This window comes from Choloepus didactylus, chromosome 2 (genome assembly GCF_015220235.1).
Source record: "Choloepus didactylus isolate mChoDid1 chromosome 2, mChoDid1.pri, whole genome shotgun sequence".
Taxonomy (NCBI): domain Eukaryota; kingdom Metazoa; phylum Chordata; class Mammalia; order Pilosa; family Megalonychidae; genus Choloepus; species Choloepus didactylus.
The window spans coordinates 214577116-214595038 of record NC_051308.1 but is presented as its reverse complement, the minus strand read 5'-3'; the positions used below and the strand labels follow the sequence as shown (position 1 = coordinate 214595038).

At 41.1% G+C, this 17923-nt stretch overlaps 2 pseudogenes; both read right to left on the bottom strand.

Annotated features, from left to right (window-relative positions):
• Positions 1 to 6323: 6323 nt before the first annotated feature.
• On the bottom strand, positions 6324 to 7154 carry LOC119514269 (annotated as a pseudogene).
• A 5163-nt stretch (positions 7155 to 12317) lies between these two features.
• LOC119514261 overlaps positions 12318 to 17923 on the bottom strand; it is a 39319-nt pseudogene continuing 33713 nt past the window's right edge.

Genomic DNA, 17923 nt, shown 5'->3' with positions numbered 1-17923 from the left:
TAATTTTTTTTGAAAGGACATGAATAAGAGCAAAATAAATACAGCACGAGGTGTGCATAAGCAATCATTCCAAACTGAGAACACTGCCTTAAAGTAGGACTTCTTCTAAAAACACTTAATCAAAGATCCTATCTAAGGGCACAGAATTGCCCTGCAGGTATGCAATTTTTAAAATCACAAGTGGTGTTTTCCTATGTTCTCTTTCACAGAGGGATGGATGGATGCAGAGGTTCCAGGAAACAAAGACTCGCTTGTTCCCCAAGAAGCCTCACAGCAGCATTTTGAAGCTCTATCTCCCACCTTTCCTTCAGGACCCTTCCCAGGACCCAGTCCTAGCAGGGCCTGGCCAGCACGCATGCTCACATACCCCCTGGGGGAGGGACCCTCAGGCACCTGGCCTTCTGCCCTCCAACTGCTCCAGGGTGGTTGGGAAACATCCCCTGAAAGGAAGCACATGATGGCAGCACCAAGAGTTCATCCCTAATGGTGGACTCAGTGCTGAGGGAGGGAGGGGATGTCCTTCAACCATGGTCCTGCTGCTCCTACACACTTTTATATATCAGTTATATATACTAAAAAATGGTAATGGCTACAGTATTTGTCATGGTTCTGTAGGGACACCAACAGGAGATATCTGTAAATACGAGATTCATAAAAGTGTCTGATGCAACTGTGGAGTTGCACAAGTCCAAATTCCACAGGACAGGATGCACAAGTCCAAATTCTGTACGCAGGTCACAAGCTGCCAACACTGATGAAGTTCTCTGATGAACTCCCCAGAAGAGGCAGGCTAGTTGAAGAAGTGAAAGTTCTGTATTCTCCCTTAAAAAATCTTCAACTGATTGGATTACATGCAACTGATTGGATTCTCTCATTGCAAAAGACACTTCCTTAGTTGATTGTAGATGTAATCAGCAATAGATGCAATCAATTTACTGATGATTTCATAAACCAGACTTCTGGTTTATTAGCCAGCCGTGAAATGTTGTTGCAGTAACAATTAGGCCAGTGTTTGCCTGAACAGACATCTGGGCACTGTCATCCGGCCAAGTTGACATATGAACCTAACCATCACAGTCCACCCCTTGTCAACTTGGCAGCCATACACATTACCTTTTTTTTTAATTTTATTAACTTTATCAAAAAATAGAAAAAATTTCCAAACAATACAAAGCAAAGGAATAGGAAAAACAAATATCCCGAAATAACTTCATTGCTTCCAATACGCTCCTACCATACCACAAGAAAATTAATGAACCATAGTCATTTCTGAGCATTCCCCTATCATTAAGATCACCCTCAATATCTTATCTGTTCTCAGTAGATTATCATTCCTCCTTCACCAGCTGCTATCTCTAGGTCCCCTATATTCTACAATATAAGAGACTTGTTTTACATTTTTCACAGAGTTCACATTAATGGTAATACACAATGTCTCTCCTTTTGTATCTGACTTATTTTACTCAACATTATGTCCTCAAGGTTCATCCATATTGTTATATGCTTCACAACCTCATTTCTTCTCATTGCTGCGTAGTATTCCGTCATGTGTATTTACCACATTTTGTTTATCCACTCATCTGATGTAGAACATTTAGGTTGTTTCCATCTCTTGGCAATTGTGAACAATGCCACTGTGAACATCGGTGTGCAAATACCTGTTCGTGTCACTGCTTTCAGGTCCTCTGGGTAAATACCGAGAAGTGAAATTGCTGGATCGTAGGGTAACTCAACACCTAGTTTTCTGAGGAAATGCCAAACTGTCTTCCAGAGTGGCTGAACCATTATACAGTCCCACCAGCAATGAATAAGAGTTCCAATTTATATATTTTTGATATATAAAGAATTTGTGCAATTTTAAAGAAAAATCACCAAGATCCTAGTAAATTGAAAAAATAAATGAACAAACATATGGAAAATATATTTTTACTGATAATTGTAGAAAAGCAAGTTAAAATGAGATATCATTTTTTGTCAAGTTAACAAAGATTAAAATGGCCACTACTGATAAAACACTTTTGGAAAATAATTTAACATACCCTGTAGCAAATTCATCCTCCCCTCCCCTCTTCCCCTCCCCCCTTCCCTCCTCTCCCCTCCCCTCCCCTCCCCTCTCCTTTCTTCTCCTCTCCTCTCTCCACCTTTCATTCATTTATTCAACAAATATTGTCTGTATGCCTGCTATGTGCGGGCATCTAGCTTAAATTCTAAATACAGGAAAAATGGGATGTACAAATTTGTTCATTTCAATGCAATCAATAACAGCTTCAAATTGAAAAACATCCAACATTGTCATCCATAGACAAGGTGACCAAATGTCCTGCTTTTCAAATCGTGGTTTATGCCTGTTGTCCAAACTGTAATTATTAAATGGTACCCCCTATTAGGACAACTTTCTGGCTGACGGCAGTCAAGTATCTTGACTAATAGCATCATTTGAATTGGCCACTAACCATCCATTTACTGAGTTTGGGTGATTTCTGTTTTTCTCTCTGTTTTCCTGCAATTCCAGATTTTCTAAAATGAACTATCATAATGGGCTTTGTATGAATTAACTCATTTAAATTTGCACAACTTTATGAGATATGTTGGGCCAGTACCCCCTTATTAAAGATGAGGAAATTGAAGCACTGAGATATTAACTTACTTATTCAGAGTCATGCAGTTATGATGTGGTAGAACCAGAATTTGCATCTAGAAAGTCTGTATTCAGACCTTTAAACACTAAGATACCCATCCCATAGGGACGATTATTCCAATTTGGCTTTTTATTCATCAGTGGGGGAATAAAGACTACCTGTGCTTAACAAGTGTTATTTGAGAAGTGCTTACAAATAGCAGCCTGAAAACTCCCTTTGTCTCTTAGAAACAAAAACTTGAAGTCCACCAATTAGAAATAAAACAAACCCTTTATAAATATAAATAGTTAAATTTTTAAACATAAAATACACATTCATAAATAAATAAAATGTAAGAATCCCAAACACCAAGTTATGAATGTCCATATTTGATATATAGTTATATGTCTATTTACATTTCAACATACCTTAATTACACTTAATAAAACATATCAGTTTTAAATGTGTTGGTGGACAAATATTTTATTCTTATGTGGTTAATTTATAGTAAATAAAGCCTGTATCACTTTTTTTCAATTTAGAACATTTTCTTTACTCCAGAAAAAGAAATAAAAACAGAAAACCCAAAACATCCCATACCTCTTATCTCCCACACATTATTGACCCTTAGTGCTGTTACTGTTGAAGAAAGAATATTAAAATATTACTGTTAACTACAGTCCATAGTTTAGACTATATAGCCCATTTTTCACATATACCCCTCTATTATTAATTCCCTGTGATAATGACATATCTTTTGTTCTAGTTTGCTAATGCTGCCGGAATGCAAAACACCAGAGATGGATTGGCTTTTATTAAAGGGGGTTTATTTGGTTACACAGTTACAGTCTTAAGGCCATAAAGTATCCAAGGTAACACATCAGCAATCAAGTACCTTCACTGGAGGATGGCCAATGGTGTCTGGAAAACCTCTGTTAGCTGGGAAGGCACGTGGCTGGTGTCTGCTCCAAAGTTCTGGTTTCAAAATGGCTTTCTCCCAGGATGTTCCTCTCTAGGCTGCAGTTCCTCAAAAATGTCACTCTTAGTTGCACTTGGGGTATTTGTCCTCTCTTAGCTTCTCCAGAGCAAGAGTCTGCTTTCAATAGCCATCTTCAAACTGTCTCTCATCTGCAGCCCCTGTGCTTTCTTCAAAGTGTCCCTCTTGGCTGTAGCTCCTCTTCAAAATGTCACTCACAGCTGCACTGAGTTCCTTCTGTTTGTCAGCTCCTTTATATGGCTCCAGTGATTTAATTTAGACCCATCCTGAATGGGCGGGGTAACACCTCCATGGAAATTATCCAATCAGAGTCATCACCCACAGTTGGATGGGGCACATCTCCATGGAAACACTCAAAGAATTACAATCTAATAACACTGATAGGTCTGCCCACACAAGATTACATCAAAGATAATGGCATTTGGGGGGACACAATACATTCAAACTGGCACACCTTTGTTCTAGCTCATGAACTTTTTTATATTTGTACAGTTAATCACAGGCATTGCCCACCACAAGATTCACTGTTATACAGTCCCAGGTTTCATCCTCTGGTTTTCCTTCTAGTGACATACATGACCTTAAACTTCCCCTTTCAGCCACAGTGACAAATATAATTCAGCACTGTTAGTTACACTTGCCATAATGTGCTACCATCACCTCTGTTCATTTCCAAACATTTAAATTCAACCTAGTTAAAAATTCTGCATACATTGAGGACCCGTTGTCCACTCACTACCCCCATTCTATCCATTGGTCACCTATATTCTAGATTCTAACTCTATGAGTTTACATATTATACTTAGTTCATATCAGTGAGATCAGACAATGTCTGTCCTTTTCTGTCTGGCTTATTTCACTCAGTATAATGTCCTCAAAGTTCATCCATGTTGTCACATGCTTCAGGACTTCATTCCTTCTTACTGCTGAATAATATTCCATTGTATATATATGCCACATGTTGTTTCTCAGTTCATCAGCTGATGGACACTTGGGTTGTTTCCATCTTCTGGCAACTGTGAACTGTCTGTTCGTGTCCCTGCTTTCAGTTCTTCTGGGTATATACCTAGTAGTGGGATTGCCAAATCATATGGCAATTCTATACTTAGCTTCCTGAGGAACTGCCAAACCATCTTCCACAGTGGCTGCACAATTTTACATTCCCACCAGCAATGAATGAATGTTCCAATTTCTCCATATCATCTCCAACACTTGTAGTTTACTGTTTGTTTAACAGTGGCCACTCTTAAAGGTGTGAGATGATATCTCATTGTGGTTTTGATTTGCATTTCCCTAATAGCTAGTGAAGATGAGCATGTTTTCATGGGCTCTTTAGCCATTTGTATTTCCTCTTTGGAGAAATGTCTATTCATGTCTTTCGCTCATTTTTAAATTAAGTTGTAGAATTTCTTTATATATTTTCGATATCAAACCCTTATCAGATATGTGGTTTCCAAATATTTTCTCCCATTGAGTTGGCTGCCTTTTAACCCTTTTCACAAAGTCCTTAGAAGCACAAAGTATTCAGTTTTGAGGAGTTCCTATTTATCTATTTTTTCTTTCATTGCTTGTGCTTTGGGTATAAGGTCTATGAAGCTACCTCCTAATACTAGGTCTTGAAGATGTTTCCCTACATTTTCTTCTAGGAGCTTTATCATACTGGCTCTTATATTTAGGTCTTTGATCCATTTTGAGATAATTTTTGTAAAGGATGTGAGGTAGGGGCTCCCTTTCATTCTTTTGGATATGGATATCCAGTTTTCCCAGGATTTGTTGAAGAGACTGTTCTGTCCCAGTTGAGTGGACTTAGGAGCCTTGCTGAAAATCAACTGACCATACCTGTACAGCAGGCTGTTGGAATTTTGATTGGTATTGCATGGAATCTGTAGATCAATTTGGGTAGACTTGACATCTTAATGACATTTAGCCTTCAAATCCATGAACTTGGAATGTCTTTCCACCTATTTAGGTCTTCTTTGATTTCGTTCAGCAATGTTTTGTAGCTTTCTGTATACAGGTCCTTTACATCCTTGGTTAAGTTTATTCCTAGGTATTTGATTCTTTTAGTTGCTATTGTAAATGGAATTTTTCCTGATTCCCTCCTCAGATTGCTCATTACTAACGTATAGAAACACCACTAATTCTTGCGTGCTGAGCTTGTTTCCTGCCACTTTGCTGAACTTGTTTATTAGCTCTAATAGCTTTGTTGTAGGTTTTTTTTTTGGAGAACTGGGCAAGACAAAGCCCACAAATGAGCTGGGACCATCTTGGGAAACCAGCATGTAGGAAGTATTCTCTACACACACACACACACACACACACACACACACACACACACACACACCCAAAAAAGGGAAGAGGGAATGTCCAGTGGATACAGGGGCTGAAAGCATTTCCAGGGGCCAAAGCTGGAATGAGCTGAACAGCAAAGTCCAGTTGCCTTGGGTTAGAACCCAACATGCCAAGTACATAACTGTGGGTCCACGCTGACATGAATAAGTGATTGAACAAATAAAGAAATATCTGGGGGAGAAGAGACAAATTCCCCCTGTAGAATCCCAAATGCTTGGTCGCCAGGGAAGCGGGGCAGGACCCCCCACTCCTCACGTGGGGGCTGAGCACAAGAGCTTCCTTCCCAAGAGGAGACACGGACAGAAGTCTGCCCACCGCCAAGGGACATGGGCCCGCGACGTAAAGAGAGGGGACCTCTACGTCTGTGGTCTTCCTCCAGACCAAGGGCTCGAGAAGCAAGGAGTGTCCGAGAAACTGTCCCAGAGCAGAAGAGCCTGGGGAGACGTGATGATGAAATGCAGCGTGGCATCCTGGAGGGGTCTGGCGGAGATGAGGTCCATGTAGTGGCAGATGGCGTGGAGCAGGAGCCTCTCGAAGCTGTTGCCTAGCATGGCAGTGGCTGCTGAGCCACTCCTCCCAGGTCTCCGGCGTCTCCATGGGGATGCGGCTCCGCTTCAGGACCGCTCGCAGGCGCCGGCTGATGCGCTGCAGCACTGGCGGGGGCTATGTAGGCCGCCAGGTCATCTCGCCGCGGGTCCTTGCCCCGGCCGGGCGCCCTCCTCCGGAGCTTGCTCTTAGCGTCGTCCTCCAGGTAGCGGAGAATCGGCTCCTACTTCTCTCTGGAGCGGTTCATGAAGTCGTTCCAGACCTCCACGTAGGGGACATTCCTGCTGGCCTCGGCGAAGATGCCAGGTGCAGCGGGGTGGGGGTGGGGGTGGGGGTGCCAGGTCTCCGTCCTCGGGCCCCGGCGGGCTCCCATCTGCCTCCAGCAGGCCCAGGTGGTATTGTGTGTTCTCCAGGCTTTGGAGGCTCTTCCGCCCCTTGATGTTGGGCAGGAGATCCGAGTTCCTCAGGGCATGGTTGATGAAGTTCTGCTTTCGCTTGGAGGCGGAGAGCCTCTTCACTTGGGAACCGGCCAGAGCAGGGAAGCAGCCCAGCAGAGGTAGCATCCGACGGCCACCCAGAGCGCCCCGTGCCGCCGCTGCCGCCGCCTCCGAGCCGCCCTCCGAGTTCTCCAGAGCGACCATGGCCCACGCTCCCCGCCTCCCAGCCCAGCATGAATCACTTTAATCGGACAAATGTAAAAAAGTGTTTCTACTTTATGAGTGCTATTAAAATTTATAAAGTCGACTATATAATACTACCTTCAGTAACACGTTAATAATTATGAAATAAATTATTTTAACTTAAAATCACTTTTTTATCTTACATTCCAAAAAGGACAAAATTTAAATTATCTCATTAAAAGGGGCCCTGTAATTGCCAAGTATCACTCCACATGTCTGAGTCGTACTAAATCAGTTAAATTCCTCTAATGCGCTTGAGTCTTCTCAACTACAGATTCACAGATCTTTGAGGGTGGGCTATAGATTTCCCATCCAATATATGTTGACATTTCTTAGTTTCATTCTCAGACACTGGTAGCAGCATGGGTCCACCATGGACTAAAATGACTCAGAATACCATCTCAGCTCTATCTCAGGCCATTTATAAGTCTCGTAACCTCTCTGAGCTTCACTTTCTTCATTTGTAAAATGATGAGGATATGAACCCTCCTGGTGTTGGCTTGAGCATTAAGTAAAATGGGTCATACTGAGGCTGTGAACACAGGATCTGGCTTCTAGCAAATCTTCGAAGTTAGTTATTACTACCATTGTGACTTCCAAGTTCTGGACACCCTGACTAGAGTCACTTATGGTGACTCAGGTCAGAAACAGTCAGGTTTGAAAATAACATTGCTGGTCTGAATGGGGAAGAACCCAGTGAAAGCAAAGCTTGAGTGACATTTCTGATGAGAACATAAGGGAACAGTCTGGAAGGGCAGGGCAAAACGGGCAAGATCATCAAAGGCTGGTTGGCTTTTGGTAGGCATTTTAAGTATTCCAGGAGGGTATTCAGGGCAAGCAAGATTGAATTTTAATATCCTTCAGACCACAAAGGGGATAGGCTCCCTGTATTCCCGACACTTTGCAATGAAAGCCAGCTTGGGCGCTGACCCTCCTCTTCTCTTCCTGCCCAGTCACTGAGACTGCAGTAAGAACAGTGAAACAGTCTCTGTCTCACCTGCCTCCCCTCAAATAGGCTGAGGATGGGCCCCAAGTGAAGTGTGTCTATTCTAGGTTCTCATTATCATCATACCACATGTTTTAGAGGCTATATGAACACAGTACCACATGGGGGACCACAACTTGGGACACAGCAAGCCTGGAAATCCCTTTGCCACCTTTCAAAGCCCAAATCAGAATCAAGGTCAAGAGGATTAAATAAGATAATGCATATTTAGAACAGTGCCCAGCATAAAACATCAACTATTATTTTTCTGTATCTCCATGCTCCACCTGATCTGGAATGCAGTTGGCGTTGATTGATTAAAGGACTTCCTCAGGCAGGGTCTGTCACTTGCTCCTTTGGGCTGCTTAAATCCCCTGATCTTTCATCATTGAATTTTTTTTTTCATTTTTATTGAGATTGTTCAGATACCATACAATTATCCAAAGATCCAAAGTGTACAATCACTTGCCCCTGGGTACCCTCGTACAGCTGTGCATCCATCACACTTAATTTTTGTTCAATTTTTAGAAACTTTTCATTACTCCAGACAAGAAATAAAGTGAAAGATGAAAAAAGAAAAAAAGAAAAGGAAACTCTAAACCTCCCCTATCCCTAACCAACCCCCCTCAATTGTTGACTCCTAGTATTGATATAGTACATTTGTTACTGTTTATGAAAAAATGTTGAAATACTAGTAACTGTAGTATATAGTTTGTAATAGGTATATAGTTCTTCCCTATATGCCCCTCTATTATTAATTTCTAATTGTATTGTCATACGTTTGTTCTGGTTCATGAAGTGATTTCTAGTATTTGCACAGCTGATCATGGACATTGCCCACCATAGGATTCAGTTTTATACATTTCCATCTTTTGACCTCCAACTTTCCTTCTGGTAACATATATGACTCTGAGCTTCCCCTTTCCACCTCATTCACACACCATTCGGCACTGTTAGTTATTCTCACATCTTGCTACCAACACCCCTGTTCATTTCCAAACATTTAAGTTCATCCTAATTGAACATTCTGCTCATACTAAGCAAGAGCATCTACATTTCTTCCACAAGGCAGGAGGGAGAGTCAAAGAAGGTAGAGAGGCAAAAGAAAGAGGAAACAAAAAAATGACAGCTAGGAAGCGGCAAAAGGAAAAACAACCTTAAATCAAAGTAGAATAAAGAATCAGACAATACCACCAATGTCAAGTGTCTAACATGCCTCCCCTATCCCCCCCTCTTATCTGCATTCACCTTGGTATATCACCTTTGTTACATTAAAGGAAGCATAATACAATGATTCTATTAGTTACAGTCTCTAGTTTATGCTGATTACATCCCTCCCCCAATGCCTCCCCATTTTTAACACCTTGCAAGGTTGACATTTGCTTGTTCTCCCTCGTAAAAGAACATATTTGTACATTTTATCACAATTGTTGAATACTCAAGATTTCACCAAGTTACACAGTCCCAGTCGTTATCTTTCCTCCTTTCTTGTGGTGTCTCACATGCTCCCCATCTTCCTCTCTCAACCGTATTCATAGTTACCTTTGTTCAGTGTACTTACATTGTTGTGCTACCATCTCCCAAAATTGTGTTCCAAACCGCACACTCCTGTCTTCTATCACCCTGTAGTGCTCCCTTTAGTATTTCCTGTAGGGCAGGTGTCTTGTTCACAAAGTCTCTCATTGTCTGTTTGTCAGAAAATATTTTGAGCTCTCCCTCATATTTGAAGGACAGCTTTGCTGGATACAGGATTCTTGGTTGGTGGTTTTTCTCTTTCAGTATCTTAAATATATCACACCACTTCCTTCTTGCCTCCATGGTTTCAGCTGAGAGATCTGCACATAGTCTTATGAAGCTTCCTTTGTATGTAATGGATTGCTTTTCTCTTGCTGCTTTCAGGATTCTCTCTTTGTCTTTGACATTTGATAATCTGATTATTAAGTGTCTTGGCGTAGGCCTATTCATATCTCTTCTGTTTGGAGTACGCTGCGCTTCTTGGATCTGTAATTTTATGTCTTTCATAAGAGATGGGAAATTTTCATTAATTATTTCCTCTATTGTTGCTTCTGCCCCCTTTCCCTTCTCTTCTCCTTCTGGGACACCAATGATACGTACATTATTGTACTTTGTTTCATCCTTGAGTTCCCAGAGACGTTGCTCATATTTTTTCATCCTTTTCTCCATCTGCTCCTTTGCGTGTAGGCTTTCAGGTGTTTTGTTCTCCAGTTCCTGAGTGTTTTCTTCTGCCTCTTGAGATCTGCTGTTGTATGTTTCCATTGTGTCTTTCATCTCTTGTGTTGTGCCTTTCATTTCCATAGATTCTACTAGTAGGTTTTTTGAACTTTTGATTTCTGCCGTATACATGTCCAGTGCTTCCTTTACAGCCTCTATCTCTTTTGCAATATCTTCTCTAAACTTTTTGAATTGATTTAGCATTAGTTGTTTAAATTCCTGTATCTCAGTTGAAGTGTACATTTGTTCCTTTGACTGGGCCATAACTTTGTTTTTCTTAGTGTAGGTTGTAATTTTCTGTTGTCTAGGCATGGTTTCCTTGGTTACCCAAATCAGGTTTTCCCAGACCAGAACAGGCTCAGGTCCCAGAGGGAAGAAATATTCAGTATCTGGTTTCCCTGAGGGTGTGTCTTAGAAAATTGCTCCACCCTTTGATGCCTAAGGTCACTGTGCTTTTCTGCCCAGCAGGTGACGCCTGTTAGCCTATAATTCTTGACTGGTGTGAGGAGGTATGGCCGTGTTCCCCCAGGCTCTGGGGTCTGGTTCTGAATGGAAGGGGACCCACCCCTTTCCTCCTAGAGACGACAGACCCCTCAGGTGGAGGTCATTAGCATTTCAGTGGTCTCGCTCTCTGCTTGTGGTGTCTCCACCCTTCCCAGAGTCACAGCCCTGGAAACTGAAAATGACTGGGGCTTTCTCCACTGAGCCAAAAAAGAAACAGATAATCCCCTTCAGACCCAGTCCAAGGCAACCCTCCGGCTTTCCCAGGTCAGTCGTCACCCAAAGCCACTGTCTGTTTTTTGGGGCTGCGTACCTGTAGTGAGCAGTTCACACTCGCTACTTAAAACCCCAGTTGGAGCTCAGCTGAGCTGTATTCGCTTGCTGGGAGAGAGCTTCTCTCTGGCACCACGAGGCTTTGCAGCTCGTGCTGTGGGGGAGGGGGTCTCACAACTTGGATCCGCAGGTTTTACTTACAGATTTTATGCTGTGTTCTCGGGCATTCCTCCCAATTCAGGTTGGTGTATGATAAGTGGATGGTCTCGTTTGTCCCCCCGCAGTTATTCTGGATTATTTACTAGTTGTTTCTGTTTTTTTGTAGTTGTTCCAGGGGGACTACTTAGCTTCCACTCCTCTCTATGCCGCCATCTAACATCATTGAATTTTATATTGTGTTTCAATTGTCTGCTGACTTGCATGTTTCCTCTACAGGCTGTGAGTTCTCTGGAAGCAAGGACCACTTTCTTCATCTTGAATTCAACCTGTGAATCCTTATCTTGGGTACTTAATGAATTTTTCATGACTGTTAGGTAAAGCAGAGTATGCTGGAAAGAGTATGCATTTTGGAGTCTTATAGACCTGGACTTGAATCCCAGCCTCACTATATAGCTGTGTGACCCTGGTAAGTTACTTCACTCAGAGTTTCAGTGTCCTCATCTGAAAATAAGAGTAATAATTACTCCCTCATAACATTGTTGTGAGGATTAAATAGGATACTGTTGTAAAGGATTTATCCCCAGACCTGGCCAAGCAGAAGCCGTGTTCCCTGAAGGAAAAGTCTAATGTTTTATTACAGGACTCAGTTAAGCCCTTTCTGATAGTCTGCCTTAAGGGATGAAAATAGGATCTCCTTGTAGTTAATTCAAGGAACACTACTCACAGGAGGGGCTGTCTTTGGCAGGAGCCATAAGGGAGAACCGCTCCAATCCCCCACCTCAGGCAGGAGACATTACTTCCCAGCCCTGTTTGCAGACAGAAATAGACCCTGCTAAGTGCATCCACCACCTTCTCCCCTAGGACGTTTTGTGAATCACCCCAACCAGACCAAGACTGGATACCCGGCTCAGGATTTACTAGACCTGGTGGATGACTGACTGCAGGGGCTGGATTTTATATAAACACAAATCCAATTAAGATGATGGAAAAGGGAGATAAACCAAAGGTGTAAGTGGAGAGGTTTTCCCTACCAATGCCTGTGTAAACCAGATTCCGAGGTTTCCCAGTACCTCCACCTCCACAGTCCTGCATTTCTCGCTTCCCGTTCCTCCCCCATCGCCTTTTTCGTACTTGCTGAATTTAGACCGCGAGCCATGTGCCTGCTGCTGCTTCAGAGCCCTCCGGGAAGAGAGAGTCTGAGGCTTCTGAAGCAGCGCATTGATCCACCGCAAAGTCGAAGAGCAGGCCTGCTCCTTCTGTTTTCCACGGTTTGTCCCAATTATTTGGTAGGAAAAGATGCAAATAGTCACACAAGAGGTGACTTTGGTAGTCAATAGTCTAAAATTCTGAACAGCACATTCACAACACTGGATTAAATCCATCAGGGCCAACAACCCATTGGAGTTATTTCGAAACACATCCACCGCTGTCCACTGCCTCCTTTCTGTTTCCCAACGCCTTCCCACTGTCACCTATTCAAGGGAGAATGGTCTCTTCCGCCCCCACTTTCTCCCCAGAGTTAAAAAAATTCTCAGAAAATTCCCTCAAAACCCTTGATTCTGAAACACCTCCAGCCTCTTTTTTGGATCTTTTATCGACTTCCATAAGAAAATTGCCCTATGCTGTTTCTCACCTTCTCAAAGTAATTGTCTACCCCCAGATGCCTGAAATCAGCAATTTTCTTATAAAAGAAAAAAAAAAGTTTCATAAAATAAAAACAAACTCACTTTTATATAAGAAATATGAGATATTGATAAACTGTATCCTGTTCAATTTTCAAAGAGCTCTATATGATTTCAGAAAACATTCAAAATGTATAGGGAATTTCTAATGTTTACTTTCCCACTTAAATATGATATATTATTTTATTAACTATTTTATTAAATAGTTCTACCACTGTTCCTCCATCACTGCATGCTTAAATTGGCATATTAAATCCCAGTTAAGGAATTTATTTTTTAAAAAAACACCCTCACTCTTGAGAGGCATTGTAACATACCTAGTAAGGAGCACATGGACTCTAGAGCCAAATTGTCTGGTTTCAAATCCTGAGTGTGCCACTTACAATTATGTGTCTTCAGGCAAGTCTTTTACTTTTCTCATCTGTAATAAGGGGACGGTGATAATAGCACTTACCTTTGGCATTAGTGAATGTTTAAAGCATGTGGAACAGCACCTGGTACATGATACATGCCATAAAACATATGCTATTATTTTACTAAGATGTAGATTTGAATTTATATATAGATGGCAACTGGAACTTATATCCCAGGTCTTTAACAGCTAAGCCCACCCTGGTACATACCAACAAGTCACTATTCCAGTTCATCCAAACCCTTCTCCAGTGTTATACCTTTCTCCTACTTGTCTATCTGCATCCTTGTTTTTTATAAGAATAAAGTACCTCTCCTCCTTGAAAGAGGAGAAATGAATCCATCCGGTTGGAAACTCCTCTTTGGTGGGAACTCACTTTCCAGGTTTCCAGGATTGAAGAGATTTCAACTCATGGAAGTGAGATTATTGCAGAGTTGAAAGGAGGAAGGAAAAGGGAGACCAAGGGCTGATGAGAGAAAAGGGTCAGCAGAGTCTATAAACACACACAACTAAAGACAAGTATTAATGCCTTGAAATTTAGCTTCTGTCCCAACTATTATGACCACAGTTGTAACTTTGAAAGGTCACCAATATCCTCTTAGAGCTAGTCCAAGTCTGTCGTCAGCCCTCATCCTTCTTTTTCTTTTTTTAATTTAGTTTTATTGAGATATATTCACATACCATATAATCATCCACAGTGTACAATCAGTTGTTCACAGTACCATCATATAGTTATGCATCACCACAATTTTTGAACATTTTCATTACTCCAAAAAAAAAAAAACTAAAAATAAAGACAAAAATAAAAAAGAACACCGAAAGCATTCACCACCACCCCATCCCACCCTATTTTTCATTTAATTTTTGCCTTCATTTTTCTACTCATCTGTCCATATGCTAGATAAAGGGAGTGTGAGTCACAAAGTTTTCACAATCACACAGTCACACTGTGCTGGTTTTGATGTATTATGTCCCCCAAAACTCCATGTTCTCCAATGCAATCTTGTGGGGGCAGACGTATTAGTGTTGATTAGGTTGGAGTATTGGATTAAGTTGTTTCCATGGAGATGTGACCCACCCAACTGTGAGTGGCACCTTTGATTAGGGTGTAACGTCTTGATTGAATGTTTCCATGGAAATGTGGCCCCACCCATTTAGGGTGGGTCTTGATTAGTTCACTGGAGCCCTATGTAAAGAGCTCACAAACAGAGGGACCACAGAGCAACTGAGAGTGACATTTTGGAAGAGCAGCAGATGAAAGACACATTTTGAAGATGGCTGTTGGAAGCTGATGCATACATTTTGGAGAATGCTATTTTGAAATGCAACCTAGGAGCAAGCAGATGCCAGCTATGTGCCTTCCCAGCTTACAGAGTTTTCCTGGACACCACTGGCCTTCCTTCGATAAAGGTACCCTATTGTTGATGTCTTACCTTGGACACTTAATGGCCTTAAGACTGTAACCGTGTAACCAAATAACCCCCCTTTATAAAAGCCCATCCATTTCTGGTATTTTGCAAAGCAGCAGCATTAGCAAACAGGAACACGCACTGTGTAAGCTACTTTGTTGTATAATCATCTTCAAGAATCAAGGCTACTGGGTTGCAGCTTGACAGTTTCAGGTATTTCCTTCTAGCTATTCCAATACACTAAAGAGGGATATCTATATAGCACATAAGAATGCCCTCCAGAGTGACTTCTCAACTCCATTTGAAATCTCTCAGCCACTGAAGCTTTATTTTGTTTCATTTTGCTTCCCACTTTTGGTCAAGAAGATTTTCTCAATCCCACAATGCTGGGTCCAGGCTCATCCCCAGGAGCCATGTCCCATGTTGCTGGGGAGATTTACACCCCTGAGAGTCAGGTACCACGTAGTGGGGAGGGCAATGAGTTCACCTGCTGAGTGGGCTTAGAGAGAGAGGCCACATCTGAGCAACAAAAGAGGTTCTCTGGGGCTGACTCTCAGTCACAATTACAAGTAGGCTTAGCCTCTCCTTTGCAGTAACAATCTTCATAAGGGCAAGCCCCAAGATCGAACCCTCATCCTTCTTGACTGCTTTGTAGCTTGTTCTTGGCTCCACACCTGAGCCTCCAAGATCCTAAGTGGAATGTTATGAGGACATTGACAAGAATATTGGCAAGGAACCTCCACTAAAAAAAAAAAAAAACAACAAAAAAAAACAGGACAATGAAGATAATACATAGGCCAGAAAAGTTGTATTAGTTAGGGTTCTCCTTGGAAACGGAATCAATGAGAGATGTCTCTTATTATCAAATTGTAAAAGTGACTCATGCAACTGCGGGAGCGCACGAGTCCAAATTCTGCAGAGCCGTCAACAAGCTGTCAACTCCAAGGAAGACGTCCGACGAACTCCTTGGGAAACGAACCGACAACTTTGACGAACTCCTCAGGAAACGAACCAACAACTTTGACGAACTCCTCAGGAAACGAACTGGCAACTTCAACGAGCTCCCCAGGAAAAGCTTCACTGAGCAGCTTTTGGAAGATCTCAGATATAGATGCAAATATATATAAAGTTAGACTGCTGGTCAGTGGTGACAAAATTTTCCCAATTACTGCCCTTACCCTTTTTTTTCTTGTCTATCTGCTTTCCTAATGCTATGTGTAAAGTATATTAGAATGGGGAGAGAGCTATCACAGGAGGAGGTAGCAGATTATAAATATATAGAGAAATTAGTAGCATTTTTGTTATTTTCATGGCAATTACACCAATTTATCATCTTATTAATTGGTCTGTTACCCCACAATACTGTAAGCTCCAAGAGGGCAAGGAACAGGCCCTCTGTCTTGCTCATCCTTGTTTCCACAGCAACCAGTGCAGTGCCTGGCATGTTGTTATAGATATTAACATATAAAAAAGGCTCTAAAAATATAAAAGATGGTATTGGAAAACATTTTTTTATTTGTGAGGTACAGAAAACAAACTTTCCAAATAAGAGAGAAAATCAAGAAGCCATGAAGCAAAAGATTATGGATCTGACTACATAAAAAATAAAAATTTCTGCCTGAAGACTAATAATGAACAACAATTATTTTTGTGTGTGTGCTAATGAAGGTGTCAGGGATTGATTTAGGTGATGAAGGTACAACTATGTAATGGTACTGTGAACAATCGAAAGTACGATTTGTTTTGTATGACTGTGTGGTATGTGAATATATCTCAATAGAATGAAGATAAAAAAAATAATAATGAACAACAATTATTTACCACTTTATGTATGCCAGTTACTGTTCTAAGTACTTTACATGTCTTAACTCATTTAAGCAACCTAATAATCTTATGATTCAGGCACTATTATTATCATCTTCTTTTTACAGACAAGAAAACTGTGGCACCAGGTTAAATACTTTGCTCAAGATCAAACAGCTCTTAAGTGATGGAGATCTAAAGCCATGCAGTCTGGTTCCAGGTTCCATGCTACATTACAGGTGCCCCTGAAAGAAACCATAAACAAAACTATAAAAATAATCAAATGCCTGGGAGGAAATTTTGTCATCATATTTAGTAGACAAAGGGTTAATATTCATAGCATATAAGAATTACTTATATGCTATGAAATACCATAAGAAAATACGATGATCCAGTTGAAATATTGTCAGGGAATAAGAAAAAAAATTACTGAAGAAGAAACACATATGATCAGTAAATACTCGTCACTAGTTGGCAGTGTTTCCTAAAACTGTATAACAATAACAAGATACCCTTTAGATTGGCAAAAAGTAAAATATTGGTGTTATCCAGTATTGGCAGGGGTATGAGGAAATAGGAAGAGTAAACTGGTAAAACCACTTTCTTATTTTATTCAATGAGTTTTTTATTCATTACCTTTGATGCTCAAATTGTCCCAAGTCTGGCTAGTAGGAGCCTGTTCAAGCTAGCTCCTGTGTCTTTTTTTATTTTTATTTTTATTGTAGTAACATATATACAACACACCATCTCCCATTTAAGCAGGTATACAATTCAGGCTGAAAACCATTTTTCACAGCAGGCTCTTCTGATCCCCATGTAAAACTATATTGTTGGAAAATATTTATTCTCAGGAGGCTTCAGTTTTTACCCTACACCCTTACCCTGGCCCTCAGCTTCTCCTCCCCTTCCTTTCCCATCATGGCACCCCAAGCTTCTCTGCTGCCTTTACTCTCTCAAAGCAATCATGAATCACTTGTGGGTTGTTTTGAGGTTTTTTGTTTTAAATTTGAAAAATGTCCAACCTACAAAATATATTAAAAATTCTACAATGAACACCAATACATCCTTCACTTAGATTTGCTAATTATTAAGATTTTGCTACGTTGTTTCTGTGTGTGTGTGTCTGGGATTATCATTGTTTTGACGATCTATTTGAGAGCAAGTTGCAGACTTCGTGACAGTTCTCATGACTGTTCATTCCTAAACACTTCAGCATGTATCACCTAATCATACATGCTGTATCCTTCTATGTAACCTAAATATGATTTCAAATT